Source organism: Sciurus carolinensis (genome assembly GCF_902686445.1).
Source record: "Sciurus carolinensis chromosome 14 unlocalized genomic scaffold, mSciCar1.2 SUPER_4_x, whole genome shotgun sequence".
Taxonomy (NCBI): Eukaryota; Metazoa; Chordata; class Mammalia; order Rodentia; family Sciuridae; genus Sciurus; species Sciurus carolinensis.
In genome coordinates, this window is record NW_025920103.1 from 5,105,405 (window position 1) to 5,130,820 (window position 25,416).

Here is a 25,416-nt window from a genome sequence, read left to right on the forward strand (position 1 = left end):
GTGTATATAAGCCTGGTGGGTGGGAGAGCGAGGGGGAAACGGAACGGATGGAGCAGAAGAAGCGGCGGCGGTGGCGGCAGCGGCAGCAGCAGCAGCAGCAGCGGCTGGAGCTGAGCTGGAAGGAGGGAGTACGCGGGAGTGGAAGAAGCTGGGAAAAGGGAAGCTGGGAGTGCGCAGAAGCTAGGGGTAAGAGAAGCGTAGGAAAGGAACTGTGCACAATAAACTTCCAAAGCTTCAGACATTTGTCGTGTCTCTCTCTGCGGCCAGAGGGGACCCGATAACTGGTGCCGAAACCCGGGAAGATGAAGGCCTTATAAAAGAAAACAAGGTAAGATATTTGAAAAAATTTTTTTTTGTATACAAGTTGAACCGGTTATAAAAAAGATAAAGGGTGTCAGGATGCGCCATTGGCGGTCCTGGGGACACGCGGAGTGCGGTCCGGTTGAAAGGTATCAGGAGTCCTGACGCGTGGAACGCGGGTTGAAAGGTATTGGGGTCCTGACGCGTGGAACGTGGGTATCGGGGCGCGCCATTAGCGGTCCTGACGCGTGGAACGCGGGTTGAGGGGTACCGGGATCCTAACGCGTAGAACGCGGGTCGGGGGGGTATCGGGACACGCCATCAGCGGTCCTGGCGCGTGGAACGCGGTCTAATTAAAGTGAAAGTAGAAACACGTTTGAAGCGGTCCTACGTGAAAAGCCGCTATAAAAATTTTAATGCGCACTTGATAGTTTTCCCTTCAGTAATTTTGTTGCTCCTGGCGGCTAGGCTACTGTTTTTTATTGTAATTGCCATAACTAAAGCTATTCAAATTAGCAACAATAGGGTCTGAATGCAGCAACCCCTCAGGGAAAAACCATGGGACGCCATTGAGGAACAAAAAAAAAAAAAAAAAAAAAAAAACAGCCAAAGTAAGAAAAGCCACTTAGTGTGCCACAAGGGGGATCTTCATGAACAGGGTCTAATAGCAACAGAAAAGAACGCTTAAAGAGAATAAAGTGAGGAAAAATTGAGTGGTGGTGACCTAGAAAATAATTGCTCAAAAAAATCTAAGAACAAGGGAAAAAAGGGAACTAAGTCTAACACAAAGAACCCCCAAAAAGGAATAACCAAGTGGTAGTGAAAACTTAGGAACAAGGGAAAAGGTAGGAGAAACCTAAGCCTAATAAAAAGAGCTTCAAAATCTGTAGAACCTGCCCGTATTTGAGGAGCAAATGGAGATACCATCAACCATTAGAAAAACTTTAAAGAGGCAGTTAAGACTATGCAGAGCAGTGTTATTTGGAGAACAATGTCTAATTGGAGAGCTCAGCTGTTGAAACTGCTTGCAGAAACATAGTGGCAAGGTTTCCCGATAGAAATGTTAATAGGAGAAGGCCAATATGTTTCAATAGATGCACAAAATCAGCAGCAAGGAGATAATGCCCTAACAAAAGATAAGAGATAACTATAGTAAAATCAGTTACACCTTATGCCCCAGGGCTATGTCCAAGATGCAGAAGAGGAAGTCATCGGAATAGTGCCTGTCAGCCTATTAGAGATACGGAGGATAATTTCCTAGGGTCGAATCCTGAACTTCAAAAAAACGGGAGACAGGGCCCTCCCCGGGGCCCGCAACAAATATACGGGGTAATTCAACAAGTTCCCCGACGGTGGTATCCTCCCACAGAGAAGGGGAGCGCAGAGCCACCTCAGGAAGTGACGGATTGGACATCTGTGCCACCTCCAGACTCATACTAACCCCAGATATGGGGGTGCAGATGATTGATACTGATTGGCATGAAAAAATCCCACAGAACAGTGTAGGACTATTGCTAGGTAGAGGTTCCTCAACACTAAAAGGACTTATAGTACACCCAGGGGTTATTGATCCTGATTTCACTGGACAAATAAAAGCCTTGGTCTCTTCACCAAAAGGAATTACGGTCATCTCTCCAGGGGATCGCATTGCACAAATGCTTATATTGCCCAGTCGACATTCTTTGTGGCCCAGTAAAAATACAAATAAAAGACAAGGAGGTTTTGGATCAACAGGAACCACTTTAATAAACCTTACTATGGATATGGGACAGAGGCCCCTCCTAAAATTAAAAGTGGGAAATATGGAATTTACAGGTTTATTAGATACGGGAGCAGACAAAAGTATTATCAGTGCAATGGTCTGGCCAAAGCACTGGCCATTGATCACAGCAGCTCAGAGCTTGAGAGGCTTAGGAGTAGCAGAGAGCCCCAATCAAAGTGCTTCCTCATTATCGTGGAAAGATACAGAGGGACACACAGGAATATTTCAGCCATATGTCTGTAATGTTCCTATTAGCCTATGGGGACGAGACGTCCTGCAGCAAATGGATATGAAACTCACCACTGACCAGATTTACCAAGGGACTCCTGTAAGAAATATGTTACAAAATATGAATTATGATGATAAAAAAGGATTAGGAAGACATAGCCAAGGATCTACCCAACCACTGCCTTTACTTCCACCAAAAAATGATTCTCATGGATTGGGTTTTTCCTAGGGGCCACTGATAAACCATCAATCCCTATAATATGGAAAGATGATAAACCTCGCTGGATTCCACAGTGGCCCCTAACAAAAGAAAAACTAGAGGCAGCTCATAAGTTAGTACAAGAGCAGGTACAAGCAGGTCATTTACAACATTCTACCTCTCCTTGGAATACTCCAATATTCTTAACAAAGAAAAAATCAGGAAAATGGAGGTTATTACATGATTTAAGAGCCATAAACGAACAAATGTACCCTATGGGACCCGTCCAATGTGGACTCCCTCTTGTTACTGCACTACCAAAAAATTGGCCTACTATTATTCTGGATTTAAAAGATTGCTTTTTCTCTATACCCTTACACAAAAATGATTGCTGGAGATTTGCCTTTACTTTGCCCTCTCTTAATCACACTCAGCCTGACCAGAGATTCGAATGGACTGTGTTGCCTCAAGGTATGGCTAACAGTCCTACTATATGTCAAATATACGTAGATAAAGCGTTAACAACTACTAGACAAAAGTTTAAGAGATTGTTGATTTATCACTATATGGATGACATACTTATTTGCCATCCAGAAAAAGAAGTTTTGTTAGAAGCATTACAATTTATAACTCAAGCATTAGAAAAGAGAGGACTAACGATAGCCCCTGAAAATTTACAATTAGAGGAGATCCAAGAATATCTAGGTACAAGGCTCACTGCTACTACAGTCAGACCAAGAAGGTTGACCATCAGGACAGATCAATTGAATACCTTGAACGATTTTCAGAAACTCTTAGGTGACATTAACTGGATCAGATCCTATTTAAAATTATCCACAGGGGAATTAAAACCTTTATTCGATATATTAAAAGGTAATCCTGACTTGAATTCCCCTAGGGAACTTACTCCTGAAGCACGGATATCCTTACAGCTAGTAGAGAATAGATTTCAGCAGTGTTACGTTGATCGTTGTGATCCTACTCAACCATTAAGTTTAATCATAATCTCAGAGAAGCATACCCCTTTTGGCATAGTTTGGCAAGGAGGACCTCTGCAAAGTATAAATCTCCCTAGCTCTCCGGCTAAAACATTGCAATCATATCCCCAAGCTGTTGCTCAGGTAATATTCAAGGGAATAGAATCTTGCATTACTGTTTTTGGAATCCATCCGTCTATTATTATAACTCCTTATTCCACTCAGCAAATTAAATGGCTAATTAATAATGATGATGATTGGTCAGTATTATATTGTTCCACTTCAGCTCAGTTCGATAACCATTATCCCCAACATCCCTGGATTCAATTCTGTAAAAATACTCCCATAATTTTTCCAAAAGTGACTAGTGTCCAGCCTCTTAAAGACTGTGTAACCATTTTTACTGATGGCTCCAAAAATGGAGTAGGTGCAGTACTTATCGGTAAACAACTTCACACCATAATAGTTCCACCCAACTCTGCACAGGTTACTGAACTTGCAGCTGTAATATTAGCCTTTAAATTAGCAGATAATCAGCCATTCAATCTTCTATCTGATAGCTTATATATCGTTAACGCTTTACAGGTTCTTGAAACGATACCCCATATTTCTTCCATGTCCACGGTAGCTTCTTATTTTACTACGCTACAAAACCTTATCCTACAGCGTAAACATTTATTCTATGTAGGACATATTAGAGCTCATTCTAATTTACCAGGACCTTTGGCCAGTGCTAATGACTTGGTAGATATGGCCACCAAATCAATTTTTGTCTTTTCCATAGAGGAACAGGCAAAACTCTTTCATGAAAAATTTCATGTAAATTCCACTACTTTGAGCAGAAAATTTCCTATATCTAAATGTATGGCTCGACAAATAGTAAAAAATTGTCAACATTGTGCTCCTTTAATCCCAGTACAATCCTTTGGAGTTAACCCTAGGGGACTGCTGCCTGGTCATATTTGGCAGATGGATGTAACCCATATTTCTGAATTTGGTACTGTTAAGTATGTACATGTGTCAGTAGACACTGCTTCAAGGGTCATTATGGCTTCCGTTCATTCTGGAGAAAAGGTGAAAGATGTCATTCAACACTGCCTACAAGCGTTTGCCGGCTGGGGCATACCTAAAGTCATTAAAACAGATAATGGTCCTGCTTATACTTCCAAAAGCTTTCGGTTGTTTTTACAAACATTTAGCATCCAATCAGTCACTGGCATCCCCTATAATCCTCAGGGACAGGGCATTGTGGAAAGAGCACCTCTTACTTTAAAAAATTGTTTAAATAAACAAAAAGGGGGAATAGGAGCCTCCTACAAGTCTCCTAAAGATAAACTTAATTTAGTTCTTTTCATTCTAAATTTCTTAACTCTGGATAGGGACGGTCATTCTGCAGCTGATCGACATCATAATCCCCATAATACTCCTCAAGTATGGGCAAAATGGAAAGATATCCTGACAGGTTGTTGGAAAGGACCGGATCCAGTCCTTCGTTGGGTCCGAGGGTCTGTTTGTATTTTCCCACAGGATCAACTGACTCCAGTCTGGATTCCAGAAAGGCTGGTCAGAGTTTTACAACATGCAAGTGATGCTGTTCCTCCTCGCGGGGACGAGCCTGAGCCTTCCTCCAATAACGAAAACTCAGACGGAAAGGCAAACCCGGAACCTATGGGCCATTGTTAGCCTGGCCATATTTTTCATTTCTGACTAACATATTTTTTATCCTTCCTTTTCTTGCTTTTCACCAATTTCTTTACAAGCCTGTCAATTCTACTGATGATTTTTCAGGTCGTGCTGTTTTTGGTGACAAGGATATTTCTAGCCTTTCTTTGCTTTAACAGGAGGAATTTCTGCACTTTGCCATTGGCATCATACTACAAATCAGACCCAGAGTAGAGCAACTCGTTCTGCTGACCCTAGCTATGATATTGCTTTTCCTCCTACGTCAGCTTGTGTATTTCCTCTTTTTTATGTTTCTACCAACTAACATTTCTAATAATACCTCTTAACTGTTCACTAACTGTGTGCTATCTCTCACAATACTGGAATGATTCTTTTGCCACCCGTGCAATTTGCACATTTCTATCTTCCTACCAGTCCTAGTTTCTGTTGCAGATATAGAATTGCCAGTGCTATTATCAAGAAGAAGGAGACGCTTTGACATTGCAACAGCCGTGATCATTGCCACCACAGTCCTTGCAGTAGCAGCATTGACACAACCATAACGACGATCATTTGGCCGAGAATGCAGCTGCAGCCTTACAGACCATAGAGACTCTATCAGAGAATGGACTCATTATAAGAACAAGTGGATACCTTGCAAGAACTTTTGGGACTGGGATGCGTTTATTCCCTGAGAGCTGCTTTGTGTTACCCGTATTGTAACTCCATTGGGATGTATATTGTTTCTGTATTTAATATGGCTATATGGTTCTTCTTCTGTTTATAGATTTGTCAAACAGTGGGCAAGCTTAGGAGCAATGGTGGTACCCCTCTGCCTTGGCCTTCTTCTCTTCATTCGTTTTGGCATGCATCTGCAAGCTAGCCAATAGAGATCAAATTATTTTTCATCAGGCCATGACCGCCCTAAAGGCCGACAGCCCCCCATTAGTATGGCTCTTGATGCTGGATCGGTAGTCAAAGACAGGTAATGAAGGAGGTGGCTGTGTACCGACCTAAGACAGGAGCTGCAGCATGCTCTGCAGGCTCTGATGACGGGTAAGGACATATGCTGACCACTCAGCCTAAGACAGACATGGTCCCGAGCCTTAGTTTAATATTAAAGAAGGGGGATCTGTCGGGGTTCCCGGGAACCCCAGCCTTGGGCGTGGTCAAGATGGCGCCTGACGCTGAGCCAAAAGCGGCCAGCTATACAGTAAACAACCAGCGAATTCCAATGATTGGCTAGTTAACGATGTGACTAGAGCATGCCCCCTCGTGTACCCATCCTGTGCCTGCAGCTGTCCGCGTTTATCTCGTGTACTCTCCCCTGATTGATTGAAGTGTATATAAGCCTGGTGGGTGGGAGAGCGAGGGGGAAATGGAACGGACGGAGCGGAAGAAGCGGCGGCGGCGGCGGCAGCGGCGGCAGCAGCGGCTGGAGCTGAGCTGGAAGGAGGAGTACGCGGGAGTGGAAGAAGCTGGGAAAAGGGAAGCTGGGAGTGCGCAGAAGCTAGGGGTAAGAGAAGCGTAGGAAAGGAACTGTGCACAATAAACTTCCAAAGCTTCAGACATTTGTCGTGTCTCTCTCTGCGGCCAGAGGGGACCCGATAACCTAGTGAGAATCTGTCTCAAAATGAAAAATAAAAAAGGGCTGAGATAAAAAAAAAACTTAAATTTAAGCATCTACTTTCCTAGGAAATAGTTCTGTCCTCCATTCCCTCCACCCATTTTCAATTATGTGCCCCTCTTCCCTTCTGTATATGAGGCACATTTTCATTATAGTACACTGTTCTTACTTCTTGATTCATCTGCTTCTGCCATTAGAAAGTAAGTTCCATGAGCTTACATTCATTTCTATAACCCAGTACCCAGCTTACAACCCAGTACAAAAATCTCAATATTTGATCTCTGCACTATAGAGGAATAAATAAATGTAAACAATGACTGTACAGTATAAACTATCTTATAAAGAAAAGACCTACAATTTAATAAGCAATAGACCAAATATCAAGATTCATTATCACTTATTCTTTAGACACGCATTTTATAAATACCTCAGAGTAACATCACATGGTGTACCGGTCAGTGATAGTCCTCACTGACATGGACATCACAGTCTTATAAGAGTCAATACCTGTGAGGAGATACTACTTTCATCATCTTATACATCAGGAAAAGAGGCTCAAATAAATGTCCAATATCACATCCTACTTTTTGCCTACTTTATAATTACACATAAAAGGACTGAGAAGACTTCATGGAAAGTAGAGAGGAATGGACTGCAGGGATAGGAGAGAGGGAAAGACTTGGTCATTTCACGTAAATCAGAACTGACAAAGAAGGGAAACAAAGCAAAGCAAAACTCAACTTTCAGAACTCTAAAGTATTACTTTAGAGGTTTGTCCCAGCAATATAACATAGGAAGAGCAGAGGAAGATAAGGCTGCAGTTATTAGATCTAGAGAGTTTTGAATGCCAAGTGAAGAATTTTAATTTGTAGACAAGATGATGTTACTAAATAATTTTGAGCAAGTGGGTATAGGACCAGAGCTATACTTTAAGTGTCTAGAAAGATTTACCTGACAGTATATGCAATGAATTAAAAGTGGAATTAACTAAGGACAGGAGAAAAATAATAGAAGACTAATATTAGGGAGCCAGGCAAGGTGGCATATACTTTTAATCCCAGCAGCTTAGGAGGCTGAGGCAGGAGGATCGTGAATTCAAAGCAAGCCTCAGCAAATTAGTAAGGCTGTAAGAAACTAAACAATACCCTATCTGTAAATATAACATTAAAAAGGCTGGGGATGTGACCCAGTGGTTAAGCGATCCTGGGTTCACTACCTGGCAACAAAAAAAATTTTAAAAAAATTAGTATCTTGCAAAAAGGCATAATCAGGGCCTAAATAAAAGTAAAGGCAGAGGAAGAAAAAAAATAGATGAATAGCAGAGGGGAAATCAAAAGGATTTGAGAGCTAGCCACACAGCAAAAACAAGAAGACAGAAACAGAGATGTTCTGGGGTTTCAAGCACAAATTAGAACAGAAAGAGAGTGTTACAAGGAAAATGGAAGATGTAATTTAAAAGAAAGATAACTCATTAAGTATGGGACGTTGCTAACTTTGTGGTGTCAGTGAGACATTCACGTAACAATGCCCAAGAGACAACTGGAAATACAGGACTGACAGTAGAGCTCAAAAAGTAGCCTGATTGTTCAAAGAACAGATTCTGTGGAGTGATAAGTAGAAGACTGTTATGGTATGAATGAAAACTGAAAGCATTCAGTAAGTATCAGGAGGAGAAAACAAGTTCAAAGCAGTAGCAATCAAGGGAAGGTTGTTGGGATTGGGGTGGGATGACCTCAATACATTTGAAAGCAAAGAGCAAGTAATCAGTGTCAAAGAAATGTCCTGAAGTGTGTGTGTAAAAAAATGAGGGATGGAAACACATGATAGAAAGAAGACAGACTGTTCCATTTTGTTCCAGAAAATTGAATTGGGAGGATGATAGAAATCTAAATAGAAATTAAAGAAAGGTATATCTGGGCTCCATATCAGGAGATATCTTTATTAACAGTAAAGACTTTTAACAGAGTAATGAGTTGCTTTATTATTAAGAACATTCAATTGAATGCATAAGTATTTGTGTATACTACAGAAAACATTTTGTACTCTTTGAGAACTGAGAATAGGTTCTATTTGATATTAAATTCTGATCTTCCCATTCCACTGTCTTTCCTAGTTAATGGGAACTTCTATTCTACTTTCTTTCTCCTTTTTCTTTTTATGATGCTGGTGATTGAACCAGGGCCTCATGCATGCTAGCAAAGTAAGGTTTTTATTAGAGGTACACACCCAGAATATTCCATTTTGCATCTAGAATTTGCCTATTCTAGATAATTTATTACATGAAATCATACAATACTCATTCTTTTACATCTAACTCATTTCACTTACTATGTTTTCAAAGTTTATCCACATCACAGCATGTATCAGAACTTCATTCCTTTTTATGGCTGAATAAAATTCCATTATACATATATACTACATTTTGCTATCTGCTAATGGACAGGGTGGATTCTACTTTTGCTATTATAAATAATGTTGCAATGAACATTAGTTTGCAACTATTTGCTCAAGTCTGTTTCCAATTATTTGGATTGTAGTACTACAATTGTTGGGTTGTACAGAAATTCTATGCTTAGCTTTTTGAGAAACCACCAAATTGTTTTTCACAGCAGTAGCATGATTTTACCCATAAGGCATGAGGTTTACAATTTTTGCAGATCTTCACCAACACTTATTTTTCTTTTTCAATCTCTTTATATATATACTTATATATATTTTTCCCCTTAGTTGTAGGTGGACACAATACCTTTATTTTTTGTAGTGCTGAGAATCAAACCCAGGGCCTCACAAATCATAGATAAGCATGCTACAACCGAGTCACAACCCCAGCCACATCCTTTTTCTATCTTTACTTTATCACAGCATCCTACTAAGTGTGAAGTACCAGATCACTATGGTTTAGAATTGCATCTCCCCAATGACTAAAGAGCACACAGTTTTTGTTGGAGAAGATGAAAAACTTTGGGGTATAAATAATGGTGATAATTATACAGCATTTTAAATGTACTTAAGGCCATGGAATTGTACACATATGAATGGATAAAATGATAAAAATCATGTTATGTACATTTTATCACAATTTTAAAAACCAAGAAAAATTATGGCTGGGGATGAAGCTCAGTGGTAGAATACTTGACAAGCACAAACAAGGCACTGGGTTCAATCCCCAGCACCACGAAAACAAGCAAATAGAAAACCATTAATAGTTGCAGATAGTGGCACACAACTATAATCCCAGCAACCTAGGAGGCCGAGGCAGGAGGATTAAAAGTTTGGGTCAGCTTGAGAAACTTAGTGAGACCCTCAGCCATTTGGTGAAGACCCTGTTTTGAAATAAAATATAAAAAATGGCTGGGGATGTGGCTCAGTGGTAAAGTAACCCAAGGTTTAATCCCTAGACCCCCCCTCAAAATTAAATGATTCCCTAAGTCAATAAAATGTTATTAATCAGATTTCAGTGCAGAAAAAGAAATTAAAACATCAGTTTATATATTTCAACTAGAAAACCATTTAATACAAGAACTAAGATGTTTATAAGTCTTTCAAAATAATGAAATGATTGAGAATCACAAGTCAGTCACCGAACTGAGATAAAGGATACTCCGAGAACCAGAGGTCCCAAGGCTGAGGCCACTGCTGATATTATTGGCTTTTCATCCTCACAAGGCTGGTAGTGAACACTGGAATGGTTAGTCTAACTACATCAACTGCTTCTAAACAGATCTCACAGCCATGCCAACCAGTCAAAACAGCAGTAAAAGGTCATTTTCTGTGCCTTCCCAATTGTGAGAATGAATCTAACTGAAGAAAGACCCTAAGTTATATCCCCACTAGATATAAGAAAATTTAGGAAATGCACTACATTTTGTTGTTTTTAAGATGTTAGAAGATGAAAAACGTGAAAATTGAGGTACACTTTATTCAATTAGCATTCATGGCACCATTTTATTTTAGAGATACAAAATAAATAATTGTACATTTCAGAATCAATGACTTCTTAAATTTAATGAAAAAGTTTTCTAATAACCTCTAAATAAACAGGCTAGAACATTTTCTCATATAATCTTCAAAAAGCTTTATTATTTGCATTTAATCTATCCAGGATTTCTGACCCTTATGAACAGTCTGATCTTTCTCAATATTTCCAGAACCATTTAATTAAAAAGGCATTCTCTAATTACCAGCATATATTCATCAGTTATCAAAGTAACCCAGGTACATAGATTGTCTTCTATTCCACTGTCCGTCTATAACCAGACTATCATGACAGTGTCTTGTTTACTATACTTTCAAATAATTTTTAATAATTGATTTAACTCCCTCTACCTCATTCTTCTTTGAGTGTTTTGGCTGTTTCAGGCTCTTTATTTATCTTCCATAGCATTTTAGAATCAGATTTTTCCACCAAAACACAACATCAACCCTGTGCCCAAAATCATCTATTAAAATTTTGACTGGGATTATATAAATTCATTGGAGGAGGACAAATATCTACACATTACAGAATCTATCTATTACATGGAATATGGCAACAAACATTAAGTATTTTATAATTTATTTCAATAAAGCTTTAAATATTAAGCCATATTTTAGATTTATTTCTGGGAATGTCTTTTTTAATGCTATTGTCAGTGATTATGACTTAAGATTTTTCCTTTCTATTTATTGCCAGTATACTGTAATAAAGTCACCTTTGAATGCATTAATATTTGTATTTATTTTAGACTTTCTAAAAGTATAGTCTGTAGTCAATGAATGGTTTAATTTCTTCTTTTCCAATCCTTTTTTGTTTGTTTGTTTAGGGTTTGGAAGGCTCTTTAATAGCAAGCATATGGTAATTACATCATTGGATGAGATCCTCTCTCTGGGGAGGGAGGAGAGAGCAGATGCAGAAAGGGTGCAGGAAGGAGAGGTTTTACACTGTTCAAGGCATCTAACAAAAGGCAACAATTTTTGGCAACCCATTTCACAGTTTTGTAATTTACAAGAGATTTCTTTGAAAGGAAATGTGAAGGCAAAGAAAGTACACAAACCCTACGGGAAACACTACTTGCTTAAAATTAAAAAAAAAGAAAAGAAAGAAAAGCCCAAACCAACAAAAACAATCGTTCCTTTCTTATGCTTCTCCTGTCGATGGCTAAATGTGCTCTCATACACCAACTGGGACTGGCAGGCAGATCGGTTCAGATTTGCCTGGCATTGAAGGTTTTACTTCCTCCTCTACAAAGCTGTTTCTTGTGCAGAGTACTCTGTGACTTGACGCTTGTATCAGAAAGTACCTGGTAAAGAAATGAATCTTGAGAAACCAAAACAAAACAAAAGAAAAAACCAGGGAAGGCAGTTTACCAAGGACAGACTGTCAGCTTTCTCTCTAGTATCAAACAACTTGAATACAGTTGTAAGCAAATGCAGTATTAATTTTTATGTGGCCTGGAACCCACTTTGAGCTGTTTGTGCTATTCAGTCTTACGGTGCTCTAAGTGGGATGTCAAATATGAAATGCTGACAGCACACTGCCACAGATACCATGGGCTACTGGCATTCTGTCAAGTTTTAGAATTATTCTGTATAAAACCTAGAAGACCTCAGCTTCTGGTTTCATACCTGTTATAATAAAACCAAGATAACTGGTCTTTATAAAAGACTATTTTTTAATGCCAAAAAAAAAGTTAGGCTTCTCTGAAGATGAAGCAACTGACAGATAATGGCATCTCTTTGGATTCAGCACTCACTGGGATTTTCACTGTGCTCTTAATGCACCCCTGAGTCAAGCACATCTTCTGGGTTTCCCTGTGTCCTCTCCTAAGAGAAACAAGATTTCATCAGCCACACAGGCTAGGGTCCATCCCAGGACCCAGAGGTTTGCACAAACACAAGTCAACACTTTCTAAGGTAGCCCATCTATGACCTGCATTCTTAGGACAGTATCTTTGGCAAGATTCCAAACATATTTCCTTTCTGTGTCTCTAAGTGTCCTTGATGTTTTCTCCCACATACATACACTTGGTTAAGCAGGTGAAGGACAGTGTTAAAAGCTGGAAGAGCAAACACCCCTGTTTCAGACACTAGTCAAATGACTCATCAAGGTCATGCAGTCAATGACAGAGGCAAGCCAGGTGTGGTGGTGCACACCCATAATCCCAGTGACTGGGGAAGCTGAGGAAAGAGGGTCTCAAGTTTGAGACCAACTTCAGCAATTTAGTAAGGCTATAAGCAACTTAAAATAAAAAATAAAAGGGCTGGGGATGTGGCTCAGTGGTTAAGTGCCCCTTGGTTCAATTGCCAGTACCCCCCAAAAAAGGGCAGATTCAAGGCTAGAACCTAGGTGTCTTTCCTTGCCCCAGCACACATCTGCACCTCCTAGTGTCTAGGAAAGGTCCCATACTTGTTGCACCACAGAATCAATTCCCTAAGAAGCCACAGGCTCTCCAATCTCACTGACCAGCAGGTGCCAATAAGAGTGTCCCACAGTGTGGGCTATTGGGAGCATGTGTGCATGCATGCCAGAGCACTTGAGGCGCATACATGCCATGAGAGAAAGAAATTTTAGAGGAAACAATTGGATCTGCTTAAAATCTTTGGGGTTTTGCCATGAAGTAAGTCACACACAGTGATCTTTCTCCCCAACCCTGGGGCAGAACAGAGACCCATCAGAATTCTCATCAGCTCACTGAATGTCTATCTCAGCTCAATTTTTATAAACAGAACATTAACATGATAATAACAAACTGTATCTGGTCGAAGTCAAAACACTTTTCTGATAAAATACATTTTCTGTTAACATCCATTCCATTTCCAAACATATATAAACTTAGATGTGAAACCCTTTGTGTGTAAATTCAAGATGACCTTAGGATGGAGCAAGCTAATCACCCATTTTTCTTTCGGTGCAGAAGTCATTTTTGCAGCCACTGTGTTAAAATCACAGTTACCGAACCTGGGTTCTCTCTGCAGTTGTAGAGCTCACAGCAGCCTCTGCTCAGGGCAGAGCCAGTGGAATGGGCAGGGCCGGCAGGGGCAGGACACACTCACCCCAATGAATGAAACACTAAGTCTGCTTTTGCTAATAGGTTACTCTAAGGAAATTGATCTGACTTGAAAGTAACCTTTAATGTGCTTTTCCAAGAAAAGAAAAAGATATGGGTCACCGGAGCATGGATGGAGACCACCGTGTTATTTACCCAATGACAGAAAAGTACAGCACATTATTAGACCATGAGCAGCCAAACTCCTCCACAGCACCACTCAATTAAACAGAAAATGCTAAAACGATCAGGTTCACACCGACATGCCTGAAAGATATACAAGACTCCCATGAGTTCTGTGGCCTCTGCTATGAATTTTTTTTTAATTCAAAATACTAATGATCTAATGGGCACTGTGTGCATCTTTGGAACATTCCCAGCCCAGATGCTAGGGGAAGTCAAGTGTGGTAAAGGAGGTATTCATTCCACATCCTAAATGATTAGAACCAGAGATGCCGCACATGGTCCAAGAAAACGAGTGTGTTAAATAATTCCACCCTGGCAATATAGGATGTCCCCAGTAAGCATTTGTTGGCTAAATGATGACAGCAGTTGTTTCTGTGAGTTGTCTGAGTATCTTGATCATTAAAAGTGCCCCCTTTAAAAGGGGGGTGGGAGGGGTTGGGGGGAAGGGAAAAATAACAGAATGAATCAAACAATATTACCCTATGTAAATTTATGATTACACAAATGGTATGCCTTTACTCCACGTACAAATAGAGAAACAACATGTATCCCATTTGTTTACAATAAAAAAGTGCCCCCTTTAACCAAGCTACCTGATGAGCAAGATGCCTATTTTCACGTGACTTTAAAAATTCACTGTCATTAAGTCCCTTAAAGTATTTGTTATAATTTTAAATAAATTATAGAATGGGGAGCCTTTTCTTGACTTTTTTTTAAGAATAAAAGATTAAGAAAGTAAAGAATTCCATTAAACTTTTTAAAAAAATTTTTATCTTGGTTTATTTTCCTACTAAATTTATCTATGGATCTATGGATTCAAAGTTTAAGTGGCACTTACTTGGATTCTGGGTGTTTTCATGATTTAACAAGTGGCCATTTCATTATAAACAGAGAAGGTAATGTTTCATTTCATGTGTGGGATGGTTTAAAGGCAGCTAAAAGAAATTGTTAGCTTTTGTCTTTCACCCATTTATATTTTCCACTCTTAGACTTAAAAAGTGGCTTTGGAATTAGTATGTTTTAAAACAACTGAACAAGCAAGTAACATTTACATCTAACCAGGAACTAGCTGCTACATACCAGGTAACCAGCTCAGTGATGGCAACACTCTCCAGGCTTCTCTGCCTCTCTTACCCTCTTAATCCAAAGTTAAGTGAGCATCCTTTCCTGCCTTTGTATTTGCACTTGTGCAGTTTAATGACTAGATATTTAAACTCATGCTTTCACTTACCAACACTTAAAAGATACATAAAAAGTGCAGACTGCATTGTTTCTCTGCCATGCTGCTCCTTAGCCAGGTCACCTTTGAGGACTCAAAACACATCCTTAATACATTCAGAGTTCTCTACATTCCAGTCAGTGAATGAATTCTCCAACATAAACTCAAGAAAAAATAGGCAGCCACAAGAGACTCTAAATTCAAAGTGTCAAAGGCTACCAAGACAACTCCATAGAAACCCCACTGAAGCGGGACTGAAATTCAGGTCACTTCCAAGCAAAGCTCATCACAGATATTGTGTGGTCATTAAAATGGTATTTCATTTTAATTTGGATGCTGGGTACCAGACGTCCTGTTTTGAAGTGCTAATGCAAAGTGCTAACCCAGGTGCACAGGACCCCACCTAGGGTACAGCGGGCTCACTCTCCTTTTCCAGAGGGTGCCCTTGGAGGTTTACTGCTGACTGAACCCCATTTGGGGGTGGTCTGCCTATGGCTCCTACTCCTACACATCTTCACTATACTCTTCAAATGCATCTCATCTGCATCCGGAAGACCCAGTAAAGGTCTGAAGGACTTGAAGACTTTTTCCAAGACTTCATGGAGCATCTTCTTGCAGCAGGAGGAGATGTAATCCTGTGCTAGCTGCAAGAAAGGCAGGCAGTCCTTGCTCTCACTCCACACAGGAAAATTGCTGCTGCAGTTGTTGTCCAGACACAGCACATAGAAGGAAACGCCAAGGTCGGCATAGAAATCCATCCTGCGCTAGGTCTCCTTGGTGGCGATGAGCTCGAAGGGCGTGTTGGAGCACCATTTCTCCGCAGTCGGGCAGCTGCTGGAAATCCATCTTGGCCCACCACACCTGCCGCTGCTCCCTCCACCTCCCGCAGCTACCCTCCTTGCTCTTTGGCACCCTCCTCCCTGACGGGCAGCAGGACAGAGGGTCCACTCTGCGGCAGCGGCCAGCCAGGGGGACTCCCTGCGGGTCCTCCCAATCCTTTTGTTTTTTAAGCTTCTTTTTCTTGCCTTAGTAGTTACAATGGACATATATCTATCTCCCAGACAACATAAAGGCCTCAATACTTCTTGTGTCATACTTTAATTAAGGCCTTACCAATATTTTACAGAGTTAGTTTATTTCAGTACATCTCATATTTGTCACACGCTGCTCTTTACACCGTTTTGCATTTCAGACTTTTATCTGAAACCTTTCCACCTAATGTATACTTTAGAATTTTCTTTCAATTCACAATTATTTTGAGAATGTATCAGTTTTTGTTGAAAAGTTGGCTGTCAGTCCATAGTTTCTCCTTTGAAGGCAATCTTTGTTTCAGGCTACTCTTAAGATTTTTTTCCCTTCTTTTAGGGTTTGTGTGGTTTTCCTATGATTTGTCTGGGTACAGATTTCTTATTATTTATATGGTTAGAAATTTGATGCACTTCTTTTTAAAAAATATTTTATTTGCTCTTTTTACTTATACATGAATAAACAGAATGTATTTTGACATTTTATACATACATGGAGTATAGCTTCTCATTTTTGTGGTTGCACTTGATGTGGAGTTACACTGGTCATGTAATAATATGAACACAGGAATGATAAGTCCAATTCATTCTACTGTCTTTTCCATTTCCAACCCCTCCTACAACTCCTCCCTCACCAATTCAGTGAACCTCTATTCCGCCCCCATTCTATGTGAGCATAGGTTAATGGTGTCTGTCTCATTCCATCATTTTTCATACCTCCCTTCCCTTTCATTTTCCTTGATGTAATCTAAAGTTCCTCCATTCTTCTCTCACTCCCCCACTCGCCACCCCCAGTATATATCATCATCCACTTATGGAAAACATTTGGTCTTTGGTTTTTTGGGATTGGCTCATTTCACTTAGCATGATATTTTCCAATTCCATCCATTTATATGCAAATGCCATATTATTATTATTATTTGTGGCTGAATAATATTCCATTGTGTATATATACCACAGTTTCTTTACCCATTCATCTGTATTACCTCTGCACTAATCTCTTTCTCCTCACCTCCTCCCAAGCTCTGATTAAATGTCAGGTCTCACTGTCTTCCATGTCTCTAAAACTCTCTTCAATATTTTACAGTTTTCTGAACCTGAGGGTTGTATTCTGGTAAGCCTCTTCTGCCTTACTTCCTAGGCAAACCAATTCTTTCTTCAGCTAAGTACAATCTGTTAAGTCTTTCACTTAGATGTATTTGTATACAGTAGTTTCATTTCTGGAATTTACTTTTTCCCCCCAAATCTAGGAAGTCATTCTTTATAGTCTCTTATTCTCTGCTTGTGTTCAATTCTTTAAACTCAACAGCGATTGTTTTAAATTCATCTGATGTTTACATTACCTGAGGATTTTGTGGATCTATTTCTGCTCTATTTCTTATTCATATTGCCATCTGAATGCATGCTTGGTTATTTTCTATTTTTAAAAAGCTTACTTTTAAGTACTTGCACACATTATACTGCTAAAATAATTCTATAAATATATAACATGTAGTCTATTACAATTATACATAATTTGCTTATTATTATTTTTTACTATGCTTGGTTACTTGTGACAACATACTATTCATTGTCCTTGAAAAATTGATAGTAACTCCCTGAGAATGAAAGGTCTTCTCCATAAATGATTTGCCTTTCCTTCTGCCAGGTCTTGGGAATACCATTAACCTGAAACTAAGAATTATGATAAAAGGATTGAGGGTCAATGGACCATTCACAGCAAACCTGGGCAGCAAATCAGTGGGAAGGCTAAAACTGTCCTCACAATTTGAAAGATTTGTTTTTCTTACTTTCATTTCTTACCGTGCTCCATTCAACCTTCCCTTCGATCCCTGAGGTACAAGAATGGGCAAACAATTTAGTTCTGTTTTGCTGACAACCTAATGATAATCCTTGGGGATCCATCTAACAATGAGATTGTTCTTTGTGACACTGACTTTAGATGAATGTTAGGCCATGACTTCTGTCCTCTTCACTCCATAAAAAAAACTACCAAACCCAGGTCCAAACATGTATAGACTAGAAACTACCCTTAGGGCAAAACCCATTTCATTCTTTACTTATTTCTCTGGTTCCTGCTATTTCCTAGAATTTGACCTGACAGCTCCCCATTATCTTTTCAGCTCTTCAAGTTAAAATAAAAAATAAATAAATAAAAGATTTTTAGGTTAGTTATTCATCAGAAAGGTTTGTCATAATAATCCAGTTCACAATCACAGAGAACAGAAATTGATTTCCACTTTTTATAACAACTATACTGTGATAATTCCTGTAACTGTCCTAAATGAAATTAAGAGATCATCTGCCTAAGGGCAATTTGAAAAACCTACTACTTTTTAATACTAATGTGACCAATAATATGAAAGAAATCAACTTAAATTTATTTGAAAGTTTAACATATCTTATGTTTTAAAATGTATAAACAATTATTATAATAAACAGCAAAAGGAGTTGCTTGCTTCTATATTATACATAGAACCACTATGACTATGAGAGCTACAACTTCAGACTGAAGGGAAGAATATTTGAGTCACAATCACTGACAAGTGGTGCTGCCATCAATTACATAATTTTCTTTTTTAAAAAAATTTATTATTTCTTTATAGTTATACATGACAGTAGTATGTATTTTGACATACATACATGGAGTATAACTTCCAATTTTTTTGGTTGTATATGATGTGGAGCTGCACCAGGGTATATTTATATATGAACACAGGAAAATAATGTCTGATTTATTCTACTACCTTTCCCATTCCCATCCTCCCACCCTTCATTCTCCTCTGCATAATCCAAAGTATGTCTGTACTCATACTCCCCTTCCCAAATTCTATGTTAGCATCCATAGAGAGAACATTCATCCTTTGGTTTTGTTCTCAGGTGAAATATTTTTTCCCTTTGGGAGGCCTTCTCTTTTTTCTTTTTAGTTATATATAGCTGTAGAATGTATTTTGACATATCATATATACATGGAGTACATGATGTGGAGTTACACTGGTCATGGATTCATATAATAATATAGGAAAGTCATGTCCAATGTATTCTACTCATACCCATTCCCATTCCCCTTCCCCTGACTCTGCCCTTTCCAGTCTAATGAACCCCCCCCACTGTGAGTCAGCATCTGTACATCAGAGAGAACAACTGGCCTTTAATTTATGTCTCCAATTTCATCCATTTACTGGCAAATGCCATGATTTCATCCTTTATATCCAAGTAAAATTCCACTGTGTATATGTACCACATTTTCCTTATCTATTCACCTGTTGAAGGGAATCTAGGTTGGTTACACAATCTAGCTATTGTAAATTGAGCTGCTATAAACACTGATGTGGCTGTGTCACGGTAGTATGTTCATGTTGAGTCCTATGGGTATAAATTGAGGAGTGGGATAACTGGGTCAAATGGTTCCATTCCAAGTTTTCTAAGGAATATCCATACCGCTTTCCAGAGTGGTTGCACCCATTTGCAGTTCCCACCAGCAATGTATGAAGGTACCTTTCCCCCCACATCCTCTAAAGTGATGAAGAACTCTTGATAGTTTTCAAAAAAAAAAAACCTTAATCTTCCTCTAACATACATAACATCTGATTTTGTGAAATTTTGTGTGCTCTACAAATGCCTTATACATAAAATAGAGTAAATTTCTAAGCTCATATCATTATAATTATTTTTTTACCCACATCATTGAAATCCAGCAAATCATGTAGTTATTTGGAATAATTTTTAAATGTGCAGACTATACTGAGTATTTTGGGATGGCTGACTTCCCTGGATCTTGTTCATTAAATGCTGACAGTGTCCCCTTCTACAATCTTGGTAACAAACAAAACACCTCAAAAGATTTTACCCCACTGTATACAATAGAAAGTGCACATTTTTTTCAGTTTATCATTCTTTTCCACCATCCAGTCCCATCTAATTTACTCAAAGTTTACATCATAGAATTTGCAACTATAATCAGATTGTTATATTCCTTAACCAAAAATTATGTATTTGAAACTCTAATGCTTTGTAAATATGATTTCCACTGTCTATTTCACCCTTTTGTCTTTCTTCTACCTGCCTAGATTACTTCATATCAAGATCCCATTAGCCCAAAATAGACTTTTATTTCTGAACTCCTATAGCATTTAATAATTCTCCATCTTAATCATATGCGACCATGTGCAAGACTTGTCACCTTAATTAAGAGTGTTATCTTTGGGGTTAGGGATGCTTTCAGTGTAGAGCATATGCCTAGAATGTATGAAACTGGGGTCTGGCTCCAGCATCACACATATGCACATGCTCGTGCATGTCCATGCATGCATGTGTGTGCTCTCACTCATGCGCACGTGTTCTAACACACACACGCACACGCGCACACACACACACAACCCTCAGTTATCTTTTAGAATCCCTTTTCCACTCTTCAAATGAAATCAAGTACAATTCTGGTATATTAACTGATGAAGTAGAAGTGTTTTGGTTCAAGAAGAAACTGCCTCACAAACTAAGTCTGGCCCATGAACTGCTTCTTCGGCAATCCCCAGCCCTCAATCTTTGAAGTAATCTTATGGTATATGATTTTTCAGTCCTAATGGGGAAGAAAATCCCTTAACTTCACAGGACAAAAGAACATAGTACTGCATAAATCAATGTAATTCTGGAAACAAAATGAAAAACTGATTAAAGACAGAAGTTTTAGAAAAGGAAATTGCCATATTCTAGCTGAGTGGTAAGTATTTTAACCAAGAGTACTGAAAAGGCATTCAGTTATTTAAGTAGCAGTAAGTCCAATGTTTGAGTCAAAATGAGATTGACTCATACCAAGTGTTAAACTGCCTTGACAAGTTACATTTAACTCTCATCTGAGAACCTACACCAAAAAGTCAGGAGATCCACAATGCTGTCAAGATATTTCATACCTTAATATTGCTTATCAATTTTACCACTTGTCACTACTCAATTCACTCTCACAGTGCTAAAAAAAACTTTAACACACTAATTTCTCACCTTGAAATACCATATTTCCAAATTATTACACCAGGCTGATAACCTTACCTCCTTAAGGGAAAAAGGCTGAAGCAACTGCAAGAGATCACATCAGACTCCAACCATCCTTTATCTACTGACCTAGCACAACTTGTTAGTACATACTTTGCCTTATTTCCTGTAATCATGAAGTATTCTATTGAAAGTCAATAGGACTGAAATCCTCTTGCGCAATAAATCCCTTTCTCTCTTGCTTCTTCAGAGACACTGCTTCAGCAATCACCTTGTCTTGAAATCATCGATGTTTTACTATCTAATGGTTCATTTCTGGTACATTATGCCCTTACTTTATCATCATCAAAAAAAATTCTTGACCCTACTTCACTCATTGTTTTATTCCATTTTGTGTTCCTATAACCATTACCCAATGCTGGATAACTAATAAAAAAGGGTTATTCAACTAACAACTCTGGTGGGTAGGGAAAGTTTGAACAACATGAGTATGGGCAAGGGAAGCTAGTTGTATCACAACATGGCAGAGAAGCAGAAAGGGAACTGGCAGCATGCAGAAGGGGGTCAAGGCAAAGAGGGGTAGTCTTGCTGTTCTTGAGATAGCATTAACACATTTCGTACAGTGAAGCCCCATATCTGTTTTAATTTTGCTTATTCCTGGTGCTGGGAACTGAACCCAGGAATAGATAAGCACTCTACTATTGAGCTATATACCCAGTCCAAGGTCCAATCTCTTAAAAGTTCTATCACCTCAACACCACCACACTGGAGATCAAGTACATGAACTTGTGTGGGACAAACCACATCCAATCCATATAGCACCTATCTTCATTTCCCCTTTGTTCTTAAAATCACTCCAATCAAAAAAAAAAAAAAAACTCCTAGATTTATTCTTGTATAGACCACAGGAATAATGCCACTTTGTTAACTCCATGATACATTCTCAACTTTTTACCTTAATTGGCCTCTGAGCAGAATTTTACACTTGACCACTCCCTATTAAGAAACTTTCTTCATCTGATTTCCTACCTCACTGGCTGCTCCTTCTCAGGTTCTTGACTCTTCTCCAACTTTGGATCTCTTCTTTTTCCTTTCTATACTCATCCCCTTGATGACAAACATCAGTCTCATAGCTTTAAATACCATCTAAATTCCTAATTTAGGATAGGCTAACTGCTATAACACCCCAAAATGATAAGAACTCAAACACTATGTAGTGTATTTCTTAGTTATCTAACAGTACTAGGTGATGGAACAGGTTAGCAGGGTGGTCCTTTTCCCCACATTCTGGAAACTATGCTGTGGAAAACCTATCATTTATAACACATAACTGTCAACATATTATGGTATTCTGGTAATCATCTCTGTTCCTGCCAGTCACAAGAAAACAGGATGGAGGGTATTTGTATGGACAGACCTAGAAAGGTACATATCACTTATATTCACATTTCACTAGCTAGAACTCAACCATATGACAACTAACTGTAAGCAAGGGAGAAATGCTGTCTAGTTGTGTAGCATTAAGAAAATGAGACATGGGTATGGTGAACTCTGCTGCATGTCCCCACTCCAAAGCTCAAGAGGCACATATTCAACTACTTACTCAACATCTTAGAGAGCTCCAAACAGTTTATTTATTTATTTTTTGGGTGCTGGTGGTATTGGGGATTGAACCCAGAACATCCCATCTTTTTTTTTTTTTTTTTTTTTTGCGGGGGGCAGGGTCTCACTAAGTTGCAGGGATTGGCCTTGAACTTGTGATCCTAGCCTCCTCAGTTGATCTCAGCTTCCTGAGTTACTGGAATTATAGGCATGTGCCACCACACCCAGATCCCAAACTGAATTCTCCACCTGTCTTTTCTTTCACCCTTGATACTTCTTTTTCTTGCACACCTCAAGTTCAATCTATCAACAAATCCCACTGGACCTACTCTGAAAACATCCCAAATGTGACCAGTTGATACGTCTACTGAACCACTCTCACCTAAACCTAGCCCCCCAGTTTCTACCCTGCAACATTCCATTCTATTCTCTATACCACACCACAGTATTCCTGTTAAATTGTAGTGAGATCATGTCACTCATTTCTGGCTGCTAAACCCTGAGCAGTTTTCCTTTCTTTTTTAAATCTTTTTTTTTTTGTGGTACTGGGGATTGAACCACTATCACTCTACTTCTAGCTACATACTCAGCTTTTTTTTTTTTTTTTTTTTTTGAGACAGGGTCTAGCTAAGTTGCCCAGGTTGGCCTGGAAATTGTAATCCTTCTACCTAGGCCTCCTGAACTGCTAGGATTATGGGCAAACACCAACTAGCTACCCTTTAACACAAAAGTCACTCTCTACAATAGCCCTTGGCTATTCCCCCACCCCACTGGAAATTCATCTCCTATTACTCACCTTTCAGTATTTTAGTTACTCTAATAACCTTGGTCTCCTCATTTCTTGAATTAGGAAGGAAAATTCCTGTCAAGAGAACCTGTGAACTTTTTCCTGATCTTCTGAAAATTTTGGACAAATACCACCTCTCAATTAAAGGCTATCTTGATTTCCCTGTTATAAATGGCAACCTACATCCCCCAATTCCAACCTGCTTTACTTTCATTTTTCCATAGTATTTATTACCTTCAAGCATATTACATAATTTCTTTTTTACATGTTATGTTTTGTCTGCTCTGCAGTCCCATAACACACAGCTGCACCAGAATGTGGCTAGATAAGGGTAGAGACTTTTGTTTTCAAACATACTTCCAAATACTCTGAGTACTATCTGGGATATAGCAGGTACCCAGATATTTACTGAATTCATGAATATGTGTCCTATGAAATGATTCAATGTAAGTCACCAATGTAGTTTCAGATGACTGCAATAAATAGTGACTACAGTTATGAAAATGCCAAAACACAAATCATAATGTTTATTATCCCCCCTAAAAGCCCTAATATACAATCTTTCTACTACCATATTAAAAGGTTTCACCTCTTTCCCATGGATTGATTACCCAATATATCAATATGTTGCCCTTTTGTGTTAAATTCAAAAGCACTTTAAAAATAATATTAGTGGGATATAGTCAACATTCAAACAGTTATAACAAGTCAGTCATAAGGACTGCTAAAAGTTCTTAACTACTAGGCACCTGTGCTAAGTATGTCACTGGACTTTAAAAAAATAGAGATTTCTAAAGGAAAATCTGAAATATGTTTACCTCCTGTTTTGAAAATCAGAAAAATAAGAGTACTTTAATTTTGTGAAGATTTTTACTATTCATCATCTCACCTTATTCTCATACCACTCTTAAGATCCACATAACACATTTGGGTTATCAAGTTCAGTGTGTAACTTAAAGGAGGTGGGGAATCAAGAGATGCCAGTGAAAGGCAAGGACTGAGTTGAATCATACATACTGAAACTTACTTGGGGTTGTGTAAGTTTCTGTTAATAGGAGAAAGCATGTGTAATAAGACTGGAACAGATAGTCAATGTTAGAGGCAGTCATGTACAACCTAAGAGGAAATGAACTCTTTCAATGGCTCTACAATAGGAAAGTAAGGACTACTCTGAATTTTATTTTGTTCCCTCTCTGAAGTTCTCTGGAAGTATAGTATTAAATGTATTAAAAAATAACAAGACTTGAGGTATGGCTCAATGGTAAAGTGCATGCTTGGAGTGTACAAAGTCCAGGGTTCAATCCCTAGTGCCAAAAACAAAAACCAATTTTGAGTTATTTAGGAGTAATTAACAATGGTATTTCATCATTTTACAATTTAAAAAGGGTATAAAGTCAGTAATTGCTTGATATTCATAAAAAATACAGAATATCTTTAATAATAGGAATTAAATTCCCTTCATATATTACCAGAAACTAGGCTAACGAGAACTCATTAAGAATAACCACATCCACTTAAGACTGTTGTATTAGTAATTGTTTGATTTTCTCCCCCCATAAGCAACAGAGGTATTTCTTAGAGAGTATGAATCATGAAACAGGGAAAGGAGTAAGTCAGGTATTATGTACAGAAAAGTATAAGTTCCAATAACTTTACAATGTTACTGCTGGTACATGCAATCTCCTTTAATATTAAAAATACATCTATAAGTCCAACCAAAAACTTATTTTGTAAAATAATTACTTCAAGGTAGGAAATACAAGGTGAATGGAGGAATAATCCCAATCAGTACGCTAAACTGCTTAAAACATTCAGTGACTAATTTTAA

At 38.7% G+C, this 25,416-nt stretch overlaps 1 pseudogene; it reads right to left on the minus strand.

Moving 5' to 3' along the window:
• Positions 1-15,638: 15,638 nt before the first annotated feature.
• On the minus strand, positions 15,639-16,031 carry LOC124973048 (maturin-like; annotated as a pseudogene).
• Positions 16,032-25,416: the final 9,385 nt, after the last annotated feature.